General features: G+C 45.0%; 1 long non-coding RNA gene across 2 annotated transcripts in view; it reads right to left on the reverse strand.

Moving 5' to 3' along the window:
• Positions 1–16,740, reverse strand: part of LOC129146916 (uncharacterized) — a 28,204-nt gene extending 11,464 nt beyond the window's left edge. For both annotated transcript variants that reach the window (XR_008554285.1, XR_008554286.1), the window contains exon 1: positions 16,611–16,740. This is a non-coding gene — a long non-coding RNA (uncharacterized LOC129146916). The remainder of the gene's footprint in view (positions 1–16,610) is intronic.
• Between the last annotated feature and the right edge of the window lie 475 nt (positions 16,741–17,215).

Raw genomic sequence — 17,215 nt, forward strand, 5'->3', positions numbered from 1 at the left:
CCACAATGTACACAACTCCTTTACAGTTTCAGAACCAGTCAACCAAAACTAATTAAAAAATTAGTGCAATCAGTGGTTCAATTAGCCCCCTGTTCCTTGGGAGGTGAAAAGTAACCATAGAATATTTTTTAAAAACAGTCTCAAGAATTCTGTCGTGGTGGGCCTCCCTGGTGGTGCAAGGGGTTAGGACGCAGCCTGTGGAGCTGTCCACAGCCACTGTAGCACAAGTTCAATCCCCAGCCAGGGAGCTACCCTCATGGCACAGCAGACCTCTCCTGGTTCCCCACTGCTCCCCGCAGCAGTGTATTTCAGTCAATCTACCTGTTCTGTTCCCCACTCTGTCTCTGGTGAATCCTCTCCCCCCAACAAATACACACTACTGGGCCTGTACCCCAGTTCTGGTATGCATAAATAAATAAACCTTTAAAGAAAAGCATTCTGTTGTGGTTATGTAGCAGGGTGGTACCCAGGAAAGGGGGAGTTCCAGGTCTTGCCCCACCCAAGGGAGGGTGGAGCTGAGCAGAGAGGACAAAAGCTGGACAGGAGACTGGAGAAGGAAGGAAGCAGTGTGGAGAGCAAGATGGAGACCTGGAGGAGACACATGGAGCAAGGAGACATGTGAAGAAACTGTGCTTGCCTTTTGGTCGTGGACTGGGTGAAACAGATGTGGGTGAGAGACCCGTGGGGAGGTGACAATGGAGATTTTTGTCTTGATTTTGATTTTGTTCTTTTCCTCCCAGACTAGTCTGGCTATTTCTGACCCTTTCCTATGGGTCCCCCGGAAGGTGCTTTGTGGCAGCTTTTGGGCCTTGCTCTGGGCCAATCCCATTTGGCTGGACTTTTGCCCAGAGGGGATGGGTAACTTTGGGTGATTAATTTAGAAATTATATTCTTTGTCTTTTCTGTATTGTTTACTAATTGTATTAAAGTTCCTTTCCATTAAAGGTGTTATGTTTTGTCTTGATGTGGCAGATGGCAGAACCTATTTAGAGCAGGCAGATTTGGGGGCTCTGGGGTGTCCCTCTCCCTGCCCTGTAACAGTTATAAAAAATTTAAGGGTGAAAATATGGCATTCCTGATAGTAAAGCAGGGGTGGACAGAGCAGCTGCATGTCAGTTAATGTCAAGCTCACCTCGTTTTTGTTTGTGTTTTGTTTTCTGTTTTATTACTGAGGGGTGATGGATTATTGGAATAGAAAAATTTAGAAAGGAAGATACTGTAAGGACAATTTATAAATCTTTATTAACCCAACTATGGGAGGTTCCAGCAATCTAAGGTGGGGTCAGAAAAGATGATCAGCCAGAGGTGGGAGCAGAGAGGATTATCAAACTTAGAAGACCAATCCATTCTGACACCAAGGCAATAATTTCCACAATAATTCCATCAAGGGACCTTATGAAAGAACGCCCCTTACCCTGACAAAATGCAGCTTTTTTTCTTTCAGAAGCCTGTGTCTATGCAGACGTCTCTCTTTGCTGTTCTCTTTTCCTCAATAAACTTGATGCATGCTAATGAAAAGGAACATAACTCAATTATTTGTCAGAGGGATCCAAGAAACCCCCCTATACTGAGCCCTATCACCTGAATTCCATCAAGGGGTTTTCAATTTTTAGTTTGAACTGAGGCTCCTACTCATTTGTTTGTCCAAATGAACACATTTTACCCTTTTTCAATTTTTAAAATATTTATTGTGCTTAGTCAACAAGCTTCATATATTATAGGTAAAAATAAAAAAACGGTGAAAATAATAAGGCACTAATTCAAAGTTCAGACCCTTCCAGCTTTCGATACAAGATGTCTGGGGCCTCTCTCATGGCGCAAGGGGGTAAGTCTCAGCACTATCAAGCTACTGGCAGCCACTGTGGCATGAGTTCCATGCCCAGCCTGGGAGCTGGCCCACATGGTGCAGTAGACCTCTCCAGTCTTGCCCACTGCTAACCTCAGCAGAGTATCTCTGCATCTCTGGCCTACAACCACATCTTGTATGCATAAATAAATAAAAATTCTACAAAATAAACAAGTACAAGAGGCCTGAAACTTGTACAAAATTATGGGAAGAAAAAGACAAAATTTTGAATGGAGCAATGACATTTCATAAAACAAAATTTGAAATAACTAATAAAGCCTTCCTGTGACTAGTTCATTGCCTTTAGAAAAAGAAATATAGAACATAATAGAATGAAATTCCTCTGTTCCAAGTCAACTTGTCACAGATCAATATAAATCTAGTGTCCTACTGTAACAGGGTGGTCCCCAGGAAAGGGGGATTTTCCGGGTTTCCTGTCCTACCCAAAGGAGGGTGGAGCTGAGCAGGGAGTAAAGAAGCTGCACAGGAGACTGAGGAAAGAAGGAAGCAGGATGGAGCCAGAAGACCTGGAGGAGGCACAGGGAGCTGAGAGACACATGAAGAAACTGTGTTTGCCTTTTGGTCGTGGACTGATTGACACATATGTGGGTGAAACCCATGGGGTGGTGACAATGGCAGTTTTTGTCTTAATTTTGATTTTGCTCTTTTCCTCCCAGATGTGTCTGGTTGTTTCTGATACTTTTCTGTGGGTCCCCACTGGAAGATGCTTTAGACTTGTGGCAGCTTTAGGGCCATGCACTAGGCCAATCCTGCTTGGACCCACGAGGGAATGGGTAACTTTGGGTGCTTGATTTAGAAACTATAATCTTTGTCTCTCCTGTATTGTTTACTAATTGTATTAAAGTTCCTTTTCATTAAAGTCTCATATGTTTTGTGTTGATGTGGCAGATGGCAGAACATATTTAGAGCAAGCAGGTTTGCAGGGTCTGGGGTGCCCCTCTCCCTGGAAGGTAACACTACCAAACAGAACACTTTCATTTTCTGTCTCGTCCTAGAACTGAAAACCTGATTATTTCAGTAGAGGTTCCATAATAGACAAGAAATATGGTGATATCAAAATTTATATTGATTCATCTGTGGTAGTTCAACAGTGAGCCTATTTCTGGGTAAGCTTGCAAACTATACAAGGTCAGAAGCATCATAAATGAAGAGGGTGCTAAGGCTCAAGGAAAAGAAAGAAAAAACACTGGGGGGCCTCCCCAGTGGCTCAGCGGTTGAGTGCTGGGCTGCGAACCTGCCTGCAGCCTCTGCTGCACCAGTTCAATCCCCGGCCACCGGCGAGGGTCCCACATGGCACAGCAGACCTCTCCTGTCTCACCTGCTGTTCCACTCAGCAGTGTATTTCAGTCAGTCTGCCTGTTCTGTTCCCTGCTCTGGCTCTGGTGAATCCTCTCACCCTCCCGCGCTTCTGACCATACTCAGTGCTTGCATAAATAAATAAATAAATAAATCTTTAAAAAAAAACAACAATGGGAATAGCAAGAGTCATACGAGGAACCAAAGAATGCCAACAATATTTAAATCCCATTTTTTAAAAAGGGAATTTTGATCAAAACTGGAGGGGGCGGAGCAACATGGCGGTGAGGAGACGCTGCGAGTAAGATCTCCCATTAAAAAAAGTTAATAGGGAGGAAAAGCGGCAGGTCCCAGTGAGAACCGGGACACGGAAGATAAACGGGTGATGCCAGCAAACTGCCCGAAGAAGAAAGTTGCCATAAAAGAGGACCAGAAGGGAGGGAAGCGCAGAACCCTGCTCCCCTCCCCCGCCCACAGAGGCGGCACTCTCCGACCGGCAGAGAGGAGGAAAACAACAAACTAAAACGGCCCACAAGAACAAACGACGCAGCAAGCGGGACTGGGAGCGGAAAGGAACTATTGCAGCCACCACACCCCGTGAACGGGAGCTGAGGCGAACCCTGCAGGATTCGCCGCGGCGGTGAGCAAATGGCTCCGGGCGCCATTAGAGAAGAACAAAGACCCTGGGAGACGCGCACACAGCCCGGGCTGCCGGTAAGCTTGCGCGGGAAAGCGGCGCGCTTGGCGCGCTTGAAAAGAAAACGCGGACCGGGATCCCGGCTGCCCAGGTCCCCGCACCTGCGACCTAGGCTTGCGGGGAGACTCGCGGAGGCCCTCACGGGGGTGAAAGTCCCTCCCTGAGTGAGCAGGAACCAGGCGCCCAGGCACGGGAGTGGGGTGCAAAAGGCGCCATTCCCGCGCCACTGAACTGGGCTACAGCCCGCGTCCTGGACCTGAGGGCTTTGAACTGAGACCCGGGGCACGAAAATTCGGGGCGTGGGTTCTCCACGACGGTGGGGCACAAGGCAGACACAGCACCCCAAAGCTGTTGAGGTGTACCCTACCATTCCCGCTCTGTTCCCTGTCCCACGGGGTGGGGGGGCGAAAAACAGCCCCCCAAAGACAATAGGAGAGATCTCTGGCGCCACCTAGCGACCAGGAAAAAAAAGTCACTAACACCCCATAGAACAGGAAATTTCTTAAGACTGCTTGAAAAGGGCAGAAGGCCTCTGGAGGACCCAGTGGCCAGCCGGGAAGTTAGCCCACCCCACGCCAGGCCCCTTCCGACCAGCAGTCTGAGCCCACAGAGGGAGCAGGCACCCACGTCCGGGGCAGACCGGAGGCGCAGAAGAGTGTGCCTGAAACCGAAGGCGCAGGGACTGCATCCCGCTTCGCCATTTTAGAACAGGGACATTTCTTCAGTAAAAACTGCCTAAAACCAGCAGAAAGCTCCCCCAGAAGACAGAGATGGCTCCTGGAAGAGCCAGAGGGGAGCGGAGAAGTTCACCCAAGATGCTAGTCAGTCCGAGCAACACAGTGTCCCAACGCATACGACAAATTAGAAAACAGACAGTAGGAAGTAGAAGAACCACACGCAACCTAACAACTCCTCAGGAAAGAAGCACACCACAAAAAGAAAACCACTCCCCAGATTGCAACGACAGCAACTTGGAAGAACTTCTGAGCCTTCCAGAAAGAGAATTTAAAATTGCCATGATTAAAAAAGTGATAGATCAGAAGAAGGAAATAGAGTCCCTAAAGAGGGAAGTAAAAGAAATGCAGGAGATCAAAGAATTAATGGAGGAACTAAAGAAACTCTGGAAAAGCAATGAAAGCAGAATAGATGAAATGGAAGAACGAATAAGTACTCTTGAAGACACAGAAATAAAAAGAACCAAAACAGAAAAGGAAAGAGAAGTACGAAGGAAAAAGAATGAAGAAAGACTTCGGGAACTATCTGACTCCATGAGGAAAGGAAATATAAGAGTTATAGGAATTCCAGAAGGAGAGGAGAGAGATGTAGGAACAGAGAAAATATCCAGGAGATAATTGAAGAGAACTTCCCAAATGCAAAGAACGAGCTGAAAATTGATATACAAGAAGCAAGAAGAACACCAAACTTCCACGACGAAAGGAAAAACACAGCAAGACACATAATAGTAAAGCTCCCAAGAATCCAGGACAAGGAAAAAATAATGAAGCTGACAAGAGGGAAGAAACAGATAACATTCAAAGGAAAACCAATCAGGCTGACATCAGACTTCTCTGAAGAAACACTACGGGCAAGGAGAGAGTGGAGGGACATAGTCAACAGACTCCAAGAAAACAGATGCCAACCAAGAATACTCTATCCTGCAAAGCTCTCTTTCCTCCATGAAGAAAGAATATGGTCCTTCCCAGACAAAGAGAAACTCCGGAATTTCATTAAGACTAAACCCCCACTCCAAAAAATACTACAAGGAATCCTAAAGCCAGAACCTCAGAGGGACAAATAACAACAAAAGAAGACCAAAAAAAAAAGTTATTAAAAGAATAAATAAATAAAATCAAAGGAAAGACAAACATAATGGCAAATACAGATGCTAACATATCAATATTAACTCTAAATGTAAATGGACTAAACTCTTCAATAAAAAGACACAGAGTTGCAGCCTGGATTAAGAAACAAAACCCAACCTTTTGCTGTCTCCAGGAAACACATTTAGCTACAAAAGATAAAAATAGGCTCAAAGTCAAAGGATGGAAAACAATCCTACAAGCAAATGGCCAAAAAAGAAAGGCAGGAACAGCTATACTTATATCAGATAAAACAGACTTCAAACTCAAAAAAATAAGAAGAGACCCCCAATGGTCACTACATTATGATTAAGGGGACAATACTTCAAGAAGAAATAACACTCATTAACATATACTCACCAAACGAAAGAGCACCAAAATATATCAGACAACTGTTGTCCTCTCTGAAAACAGACATCAGAGAAAACACATACGTCGTGGGAGACTTCAACACACCACTATCAACAATGGATAGATCAACAAGACAAAAAATAAGTAAAGAAACTAAAGCTCTAAATAAGGACCTAGAGCATTTGGGCTTAACAGACATCCATAGAACACTAAACCCAAAAAAAACGGAGTACACATTTTTCTCAAGCGCACACGGATCATTCTCCAGGATCGATCACATACTGGGGCACAAGACAAACATCAACAGATACACCAAGATTGAAATCATACCAACCATCTTTTCTGACCACGAAGGCATCAAACTAGAAATAAATCATAAAAAGAAGGCAAGGAACTATCCTACCTCATGGAGATTAAAAACCACACTACTGGAAGACCACTGGACTAACGAGGAGATCAAAGAAGAAATTAAAAAATTCTTTGAATTGAATGACAAGGAGGACACCAATATCCTAAATGTATGGGATGCAGCAAAGCAGTAATAAGAGGAAAATATATAGCAATAGAAGCTCACATCAAAAACAAGAAAGAACTCAAAGAAACAACCTAATCTCGAAGCTCAAAGATCTAGAAAAAGAACAACAAAAAAACCCCAAAACCAGTAGAAGAAAAGAAATAATAAAAACCAAAGCAGAAATAAATGAAATTGAAACTAAAAAAAACAATCCAAAAGATCAATGAAACCAAGAGCTGGTTCTTTGAAAAAATAAATAAAATAGACAAACCCTAGCCAGGCTCACAAAGGAAAAAAGGGAGAAAGCACAAATACACAGGATCATAAATGAAAGAGGAGAAATCACAACGGACACAGCAGAAATCAAAAGAATAATCAGTAACTACTATGAACAGTTATATGGAAACAAGTTCAACAATCTAGAGGAGATGGACAAATTCCTACAACTCTACAATCACCCAAAGCTAGATAAAGAAGAAATAGAACACCTAAACAGACCAATTACAAGCAGCAAAATTGAAATGGTAATCAAAAACCTCCCCAAAAACAAAAGCCCAGGACCTGATGGATTTACAAATGAATTCTACCAAACATTCAGAGACGAATTAGTGCCTATCCTTCACAAACTCTTCCAAAAATTGAGAAGGAAGGGACAATACCAAACACGTTCTATGAAGCCAATATTACACTAATACCAAAACCGAATACGGACAACACAAAAAAGGAAAACTATAGGCCAATCTCCCTAATGAACACTGATGCAAAAATCCTCAATAAAATTTTAGCTATCAGAATCCAACAATGTATCCATAAGATAATTCACCACGACCAAGTTGGATTCATTCCAGGGGCACAAGGATGGTTTAACATCCGATCAATCAACATTATCCAACACATCAACAAAAGAAATATAAAAACCATATGATAATATCAATAGATGCTGAGAAAGCTTTCGACAAAGTGCAACACCCATTCATGATAAAAGCCCTTGAAATTCTTGGGATACAAGGAACATACCTCAACATCATAAAGGCCATCTATGACAAGCCAACAGCCAGTATCATTCTCAATGGTGAAAAGCTGAAAGCATTTTCATTAAGATCTGGAACAAGACAAGGATGTCCACTCTCACCACTGCTTTTCAATATAATACTGGAAGTCCTAGCCAGAGCAATAAGACAAGAGAAAGACATCCAAGGAATCCACATAGGAAAAGAAGAAGTCAAACTATCACTATTTGCAGATGATATGATAATATACATAGAGAACCCCAAAATCTCCACAGAAAAACTAATTCAACTCATCAATCAATTCAGTAAAGTGGCAGGATACAAAATCAACACGCAAAAGTCAGTAGCCTTCCTATACACAAACAATAAATCTGAAGAAGAAGAAATCAAAAAAAAACATCCCTTTTATTATCGAAACAAAAAAAATCAAATATTGGGAATAAATCTAACAAAAGAGGTAAAGGACCTATACAAAGAAAACTATAAAACACTGTTAAAAGAAATAGAAGAAGACACAAAGAAATGGAAAGACATCCCCTGCTCATGGATTGGAAGAATAAACATTATTAAAATGGCCATCCTACCAAAAGCAATATACAGATTCAATGCTATTCCAATCAAAATCTCAATGGCATTCTTCAAAGAAATAGAACAATTATTGATGAAATTCATATGGAATCACCAAAAACCCCGAATAGCCAAAGCTCTACTGAAAAAAAAAGAAGGAAATGGAGGCATCACACTCCCAGACTTCAAACTATACTACAAAGCCATAATCATCAAAACTGCATGGTATTGGAACAAGAACAGACATACAGACCAATGGAATCGAATAGAAAATCCAGAAATAAACCCACAGATTTATGGTCAACTAATTTTTGACAAAGGAGCAAAGACTATGTATTGGAGCAAAGAAAGTTTGTTCAATAAATGGTGCTGGGAAAACTGGGTCGCTACATGCAAAAGAATGAAGCTTGACCACTACCTCACACCATACACAAAAATCAACTCAAAATGGATTAAAGAACTAGACATAAGTCCTGAAACCATAAAATACATAGAAGGAAATATAGGCGAAACACTACGGGATTTGCACATCAAAGACATCTTTACAGACACATCACCCAAAGCAGTGATAGTGAAGGCAAAGATAAACAGCTGGGACTACATCAAATTAAAGAGCTTCTGCACAGCAAAAGAGACAATAACAAAAACAAAGAGAAACCCCACCAACTGGGAGAACATTTTTGCACCCAACACTAATGATAAAGGACTGATCACAAAAATCTGCAAAGAGCTGATGAGACTCAGCAACAACAAAGAAAATAATCCAGTCAAAAAATGGGCAGAAGAGCTAAAAAGAAACTTCTCTGAAGAGGAAATGCAAATGGCCAACAGACATATGAAAAAATGTTCAACATCACTTGTAATCAGGGAAATACAAATCAAAACTACCATGAGATACCATCTCACACCAGTGAGAATGGCACATATTAAAAAAACTAGCAACAACAAATGTTGGCGAGGGTGTGGAGAAAAAGGAACTCTTCTGCACTGTTGGTGGGAGTGCAAACTGGTCCAACCACTATGGAGAGCTGTGTGGAGATTTCTGGACCTACTAAACATAGAGCTTCCATATGATCCAGCAATTCCACTCCTAGGTATTTACCCAAAGGACACAGAAACATCAATTGCAAAGAGGACCTGCACCCCTATGTTTATAGCAGCACTGTTTATAATAGCTAAGCTTTGGAAACAACCCAAATGCCCAAAAATAGATGACTGGATCAAGAAGATGTGGTACATATATACCATGGAATATTACTCAGCGTTCAAAAAAGATAAACACATGCAAATTGCAGCAACATGGATGGCGCTGGAAGGGATCATGCTCAGCGAAATAAGCCAAAATGAAAAAGAAAAATACCGGATGGTCTCACTCATAGCAGGAATCTAGAAAACTTAAATAAGGGACCAAGAAAATGAATATAAGAAAGTGAAAATCAAAATCAACAAAAAACTATGAACCAGAGACACTTTTTTGGGGTGGGGGGGCGGAGGGGAATGATTGGGGTCAGAATGGGGCGTTTGCAATTGTATGGGGAAATATAAAAATAAAATTTATTATTTAAAAAAAAATAAAGCAAACAGGAACAGCATTTACCAATAAAAAAATAAATAAATAAATAAAAAGGGAATTTTATTTTTTGCTAAAAAGCTACCCTATAAATGAATTTTGTCAACTGTCAATGAACGTAAGTCACTAATACATAGCAGACAACTATTGCAATGTCTATCCGTGACTTTTATTGTTTTTGACGGGGTGACTTTCAAAGTAGCAATGATAGCAACAAATGTTGTAGTCTCAACCCATTTGAGCAATGTTGAAATGGAATTGTGTACCGACCCACAAAATGGACATCCTCATCAACATTTCCACCCAAGACGTAAAGACACTCGAGTCTTCCCCATTTATCTTAGAATTTTTAGATTGTCACCATCTTCGGAGGAAAAATAGGCTATTTACCTGTATCGCACTTTGAATTTCCACATCGTTATGATGCAGCAAGATCATCGGGTGGGTGTCGCCACCGTGAGTCCTGTCCTCCTTTGTCAGGACTCTCCTAAGAATTGGAGTAAAGTCCCGACCTGGGCCACGGGTACATGAAGGTCTGATCACTGTTGTGCTTTGAGTGCTCTGAGCAGAGGACTCAATGGAACAAGGTAAAAATGCACCATGGTCCACCCAGGAGCTCGCCCTACAGCTGTGTCCATCACACCATGGGTACCGCTGGAGCTGGTCACTGCCTGTGACAGAAGCTGCACAGACTCTCTGAGCACCTTCATCCTTCCCGTAGCCAGAAGCTCCACCCTGAGGGTGCAACAACCACACCATCTCCTCACTGGCCACGAGGGATTAGCGCCTGTTTGGCAGTGTCATTCCAGGCATCGAGGCCCCTGACAGTTGAAAGAGAGGTGGGTAGGGCTGCTCCAGCACTTCCCCCCGCCACAAAAGATGCCAGGTCTGTGCTTCCACCTACACTGAATAAGGAGAGAGAGGAGCTGACTGGCAGGGGCACCAGGACTACCCCCTCTGCTGAAATGGAAGGTTCTAGGCTCAGGTAGGCCCAGAGGGTGTAGGTTTTTTCTTTTTGTGGCTCCAATACCTGAGCCACAGTTTCCTCATCTGTAAAAAGGAAAGTATTTCCTCAACTCTAGAGGTGGACATGACCCCTTCACCTGTTGCCCTGAGTGCCCACTGTCTGCTAGATGCCTAGGACACAAGCTGAGCTGAGCCCACAGCTCAGGACACCCTGACGAGCAATTGGGGACACAGGGAACTTCAGCAGACACACAAGAATTGTGACAGGAAGTTTGAGATGCCACAATCTTCCCTGGAAGGGGCACCTGACAACACGCTCCTGGCCAAGGGGGCATCATGCAGGGCTCCAGTGGAATGACCCTTGAAGTGGACTCGGTCAGGTGAATGGGGTGGGGGAGAGAGAAGGAGGCTGTCAGAGAGGGGCCACGGGCCTGAGACAGCAGGAGCAGATGGCAAGACTCTCGTAAGCTTGTCTGGAGGCTTGGACTTTAGCCTGAGCGCGGACAGTGGGAGACACTGAAGAGATTTTTGAAGCTGTAAATAAATGACGTGACAAACAGGTTGTCTTGTGAGGGCAGCAAGGACCAAGGAAAGAACTGCAGACAGCCCTCGGGAAACATCTGGTTCCTCCCTTTCCTCTCCTCAGTCAGGCAAAGATAGGAGGACGTGACCCAACCCGCCCAAGACAGCAGCAAAGTGCCCTTGCTCGCCAGGTACAAATTCAGACCCCAGGCCCAGCTTCAGAAAGGAGCATCCGCAGATCAGTGGGTCTGGCCCTGCCTTGTCTAGTGGCAGGTGACCAGCCCGCAATCAAGGATTGTGGATTTTACAGACACACATGACCAAAGACTTGGCTCTAACTTCATTATCAACTTCATGTTTTCCATTTTCACATTTTGAATTTCCTGACTTAATTCCACTCCTTTATAAAGGAGTGCAAGTCACTTAAGTGCAACATTTTCTCTGGTGGCACCATGAAGCTTATGACAAAGGGATGATCTTACTGAGCGTTCCATCAGCAGAAATGTGGATTAATATCCTAATATTATACGATCAATAATTGGTCATCTATTCTATTATAAAATGCCATTGCCTTTCCATCTGAAACATTCTTTCTTCATCTCTAGAGAACAAACCTATTTTGTCTGTTTTAGAAATCATAGAAAATAACACCTTTTTAGAAATTACAGAAAATAACACCTACATTTTTTATTAACACTCGTTTTATGAATGTTTTAGATGCGACTTCCTATTTGTATGTAATTTATAGATTCAATGCAATTCCAATACAAATCACAATGGTGTTCATCAATGAAATGGAACCAATAGGGCTCAAATTCATATGGAATCACAGCAACCTCTAGTAGCGAAAGTTCTTCTGACTTAAAGGGTGGAGGAGAAAGGAGCTATTGTTGCATTGGGCAACACCACGCTGATAAAGAAACGGGAGTCGGGAGTCGTGGAGCAGGCTACATAATGCAGGATGCTGCTGAAGCACAAGATCCTGGCCTTCTTATTGGTCCACAGCATGGGTTGTAAGGGTGAGGAGCAAAAGGAAAGGGGAAGGAGATTAAGGGATAGGAGATCAAAGAAAGGGGAAGAATGTAGAAGATCAGTGATTGTGAGTCTGCCCTCCAGGCACTTCTCATCTGCTGGATGACTCGGTATTGTCATGGAGGTCACACCCTAATCCCCAGCCCTGGTTCTAATCTTATCAACAAGGCTTCCACTGATCAGCTTCTGGGGTCCTTTGTTATGCATTGGTCCTCAGGTCCCCAGGCATTCCCGGTCATGCCTCGCGATGCATAGCCTTCCCAGCATGATCCAGCTTTGTGTTCTTGTTTGATTTGAAAGGGCACCTTGAAGGGTTGGGCTCTGCACCTAACTGACCGGGCCATCTTGACCTTGCTTAGAACTATAGGTGACAAAATGGTGGCCAAACAATCCACTTAGGAGTAGCAGACCCACAAGGTATTACACTCCCAGACATCAAAGAATACTACAAAGCTGTTATAATGAAAATAGTATTACAACAAAAACAGACACATAGACCAATGGTGAACTAACCAATTGTTAGGGGGAAAGGATGTCCTGAGATAATCCCATAAGGCTTTGTGGACTCCACCCCCACTCCAGACCAAAGCCTAATGACATTGGGAAAGACAAATCCTGTCACCACCAAAAAGGGAAGGTGGCAGGGACCTGAGGGTGGAGTTAAGCAGCCAGGATTGGTATAAAAAACCAAACACGTGGGCCTTGGGGGGGGGGGCTCGCTCTCTTGCTTACCTCCTGGCTTCAAGGCTCCTGGCTCATGGCCAGCTCTCAGAGTATCATTTGGGATTCCAGATCGGCAGATCAGGTAGGACGCATTTAAAACTTTGTCTCCCACTTTTCTCCCTGAGTTGTACATTTCCTCATTTGCCCTTCCCTTGTAAATAAACCTTTTATTAACCTTTCATGTGTGCCTGCAGTAGAGTATTTATAAGTCCTTTTAAACGCGTGGGTGAGGACCCACAGTCAGGCAACTGGTTTTGTATCGGGGCTGCCCTATAAAACTATGACACAGGAACAAAGAATATACATTGGAACAAGAACAGCATCTTCCATAAATGGTGCTGGGGAAACTGGATTGCAACATGCAAAAGAATGAAACTAGACCACTACCTCACACCATACACAAACCAACTCAAGTGGATGAAAGACTTGCATGTGAAACCTGGCACCATAGAATACACAGAACAGAACACAGGCCAACACTCAATGACCCTATCCTCAGAAACATCTTTGAGGTTTCTTCTCCAGAAGCAAGGAAACCAGAGCGAATATAGAGAGCTGGGGCTAACCAGCAAGAGACGGTCAACACAGAGACACCCACCAAATGGGGGAAAATATTGGCACACCACACCGCATGACAGCTAAGGGACTGATATCAAAGATCTACAAAGAGCTTACATGACTCAACAAAAACAAACAACTCAGTCAAAAAAAAAATGCCCGAAGTAAAAAGACACTTTGCCAAAGAAGAAATGCAAATGGCCAGCAGGCATAGAAAAGACGTTCAGCATCACTGATATCAGGGAAATGCAAATCAAAACCACAATGAGCTGCCACCTCACTCCACTGAGAAGGCTCCACATTTGAAAAGAAAAACTGGAAACAACAAATGCTGGAGAAGTGGCAGAGAAAAAGGAGCCTCTGACACAGCCGGTGGGCACGCAAACTGGTCCAGCCACGATGGGCAGCTGTGTGGAGGTTCCTCAGAACACTGAAAACGGGTCTACACATGATTCAGTGTTCCACTGCTAGGAATCTACCTAAGGGACAAAAACAAAAAAAACAGGAAACCTGAACTCCTGTGTTTATTGCAGCACCATTTACAGTAGCCACGACACGGAAACAACTCAAATGCCAGAAAATAGATGAATGGATCAAAACGTTGTGATATAATTACACCACGGAATATTACTTTGCAATCAAAAAAGACAAACTCATGCCTCTTGTGGTGATATGGATGGAGCTGGAAGGGATGATGCTAGCCACAATAAGGCAGGGGAACTATGGGGACCACACCTGAGGGGAGAAACCAATAACTAGACAGAAATGAACAACTATGTAAGAAAAGAACAAAAAGGCCTCCCTGGTGGCGCAGGCGGTTGAGCTCAGTGCTGTGAAGCTGTCTGCAGCCTCTGCAATGCTGGTTCGATCCCCGCCGGCCGCAGAGATGCTCACATGTTGCAGCAGACCTCTCCTGTCTCCCCTGCTGCTCCCCTCAGCAGTGTATTTCAATCAATCTGCCTGCTCTGCTCCCCGCTCTGTCTCTGGTGACTCCTCTCACCCTCCCTTGCATCTGGACTATACCCCAGTTCTTAAATAAACAAACAAACAAACAAATAAGTAAATAAATATTTTTTAAAAAAAAAGAAAAGAAGAAAAAAAGAGATGCTCTTTAAGGAAAGGGAAGACCCTAAGACAATATAAATAAATAAATGCTCCTAAAGGGGGTCTTCATCCTGAACAATGTTGCAGGCACTGCCAATGAATCCTCTCCTCACCAATTGTTCTAGATCTCCAGGAATTTTCTCTGGTAGGTGCAGCAATTAAACCTGCTGTGTGGGAATCATTAGAAAGAGGCTGTTTTTAATAGCAGTCTCTTACAAGTAGCAGTCATGTTTGGGATTAGAGCCATTCTAAAACTATGAAGTCATTCACGTTCAATATTAATGACAGCATCTTCACGTGGGGCAATGCAACGTGAAAGTTTTGTTCTGTCTTGTTTTAGGCCAAAGCTCCTTCCTTATGGAGGAGGACACCCAGCACCCAAGGACCTGTTCTGAGGATGGGTGGGGGCACCTACACGCCTTCCCTCCCCCTGGCCTCCGAGAGGATTACAATTTACCCTCATTTTAAAACCTCCAGTTCAGTACAAAATACAAAGATTTGGGAGTCCAAATATATCTGGCCCTTGTGCTTATTTTTTGATCTCAGAGAAGTCACGGATCCCTTTTGGACCTCAGGGTCCACGACTACAGGGTGGAAATAATATCTCTATAGCGTCATTAATGGAGATCATGTAACTAAAGCGATGAACTTGTTGCTCCAGCAGGTGCTCAATAAATGCCAATTCCTTTCTCCTTTCCAGAGAAATTCAACTTCTTTCCAAAGCGAGCATAACAGAGGAATTGGCAAGGAAGGAGGTAACACCCCCTAACAACATCAGTTTAACACATTAAAAGGTAAAGTGCAGCCTCCCCCCGCCCAGTGGCCTAGGGGTTAAATCTCAGTGCTGTCACCACAATGGTCTGAGTTCAAGCCTGGCTGGGGAGCTACCCACATGGTGCAGCAGACCTCTCCTGTCTCGCCTGATGCTCCCCTCAGCAGTGTATCTCGGTAGATCTGCCTGTTCTACTCCCTACTGTGTCTCTGGTGAATCCTCTCACCCTCCCACACCTCTGGCCTGCACCCCAGTTCTTCTATGAAAAAAATAAACAAAAGCTTTAAAAATAAAAAAGATAAGGTGAATTATCTCCAAAATGTCCAGTTCCCACATGAGTCACTGTGGTTTACACAATCCCTGAAATAGGAGGAATCCTCTTAGCACCATCAATAGATAAAAGATCTCAAGAGCTTGGAATAGGGCCCTTCAGTGTCTCACATACTCCCCATGAAAAAACTTTCCACCCCAACTGGTGACAGCACCCAGCTGTCACTGCTGTGGGGTTTCTCGGGTCAGTCCTTCAGTGATGCAGAGAGGGCCACTGCTTTCAATACACTGAATTGGTTAACAGTAACCCATTTTAGAAAACCAAAGACTTGTAACCAGAGTGTGGCAGGCCGTGTGGCTCCTGGTCACTCAAGGCTCAGGAAAGTCTAGATTCTATTCAAGAGTTATTGTAAAGTTGCCTCATGAGGCAGTTTCCAGGGTCAAACCCCCTTCAAGGCTCTGAACATCACCTGCATGACAGGTAGTGATGCCTCGGCCCCCATGCGTGGGCCCAGGCCCAGCACGGGCAGCATCTCAGGCCCCATGAGAAATGCAGAGCCCCAGGCGCCATGCAACCTACTGGGTCAGAACCTGCACCCCAAGAGACTGGGACTCGACTCTGCCCTCCTGCCTGCTGGATCTGGCATGGGGAGGGAGATGTCAGCCCCAGAAAAGTTTACAATACGTTCCCCAAATTATATTCCAAGTCCACAGAAATAAAACACACAGATCAATGGAACAGTGGAGAACCCAGAAAACCCATCCGGGGGTTAATCAGTGCAGCAGGGAGGAGCCAGGAGCAAACACGGGGGACGCACTTTCATTCAGGGGCGCTGGGCACCCACAGGGATGACCTGACCCCCATGTTCCTCCAGGACCCAAAATGACCCACGCAGAGCTCTCCACAGCCAGCCCTGGGCCCCCTGACTCACCGCTCTGCATCAGCCACGGGCAGGGAGATGTCCTCGCCTCCCCTTGCTCTTGGGTGGCTCCTGAAGAAACCGGGTTCCCGCAGGCAAAGACTTCACCCCAAGTCCGGAGAAGCAAGTGCCAAGGCGAGCCCGGCCACTGGGGAGGCGGGAGCCAGTGTTGGGGTGGGGAGGGGCTGCAGGAGCTGGGGCGGGGCTGCAGGGCAGGGGCGGGGCTGCAGGGGCAGGGGCGGGGTGGCAGGGGAGGGCCGGGGCGGCAGGGGCAGGGTGGCAGGTGCGGGTGTATGGGTGTGCTCCAGGGCCGGGGGCAAGCGGGAAGGCCCCGGGGTGCTCATGGGGGCGCCCCAGCCCGTCCCGCTGCGGCTGAAGTTTAGAAAATCCAACGGAAACGAGGCAAAGTGCCCACGTCTCTGAAGGTGCTGTGACCCTAAAATTCCCGCAGCCATGAAAACAGCAGGTCGTGTCCACGTGCATCAAAAACACGCGGGGAACACTGACCCGCGGCCACAGAGGGCTCCCCAAACCCGCTGCCCCGCCACAGTGAAAGAAGGTGCGTCCCGCCCTGGCCCCGCCCGCCCCGGCGCCTCCTCACGATTCCCGGGGAGGCC

Source organism: Talpa occidentalis, unplaced genomic scaffold, assembly GCF_014898055.3.
Source record: "Talpa occidentalis isolate TD23 unplaced genomic scaffold, MPIMG_talOcc4v2.1 talOcc4.5, whole genome shotgun sequence".
Lineage (NCBI taxonomy): Eukaryota > Metazoa > Chordata > Mammalia > Eulipotyphla > Talpidae > Talpa > Talpa occidentalis.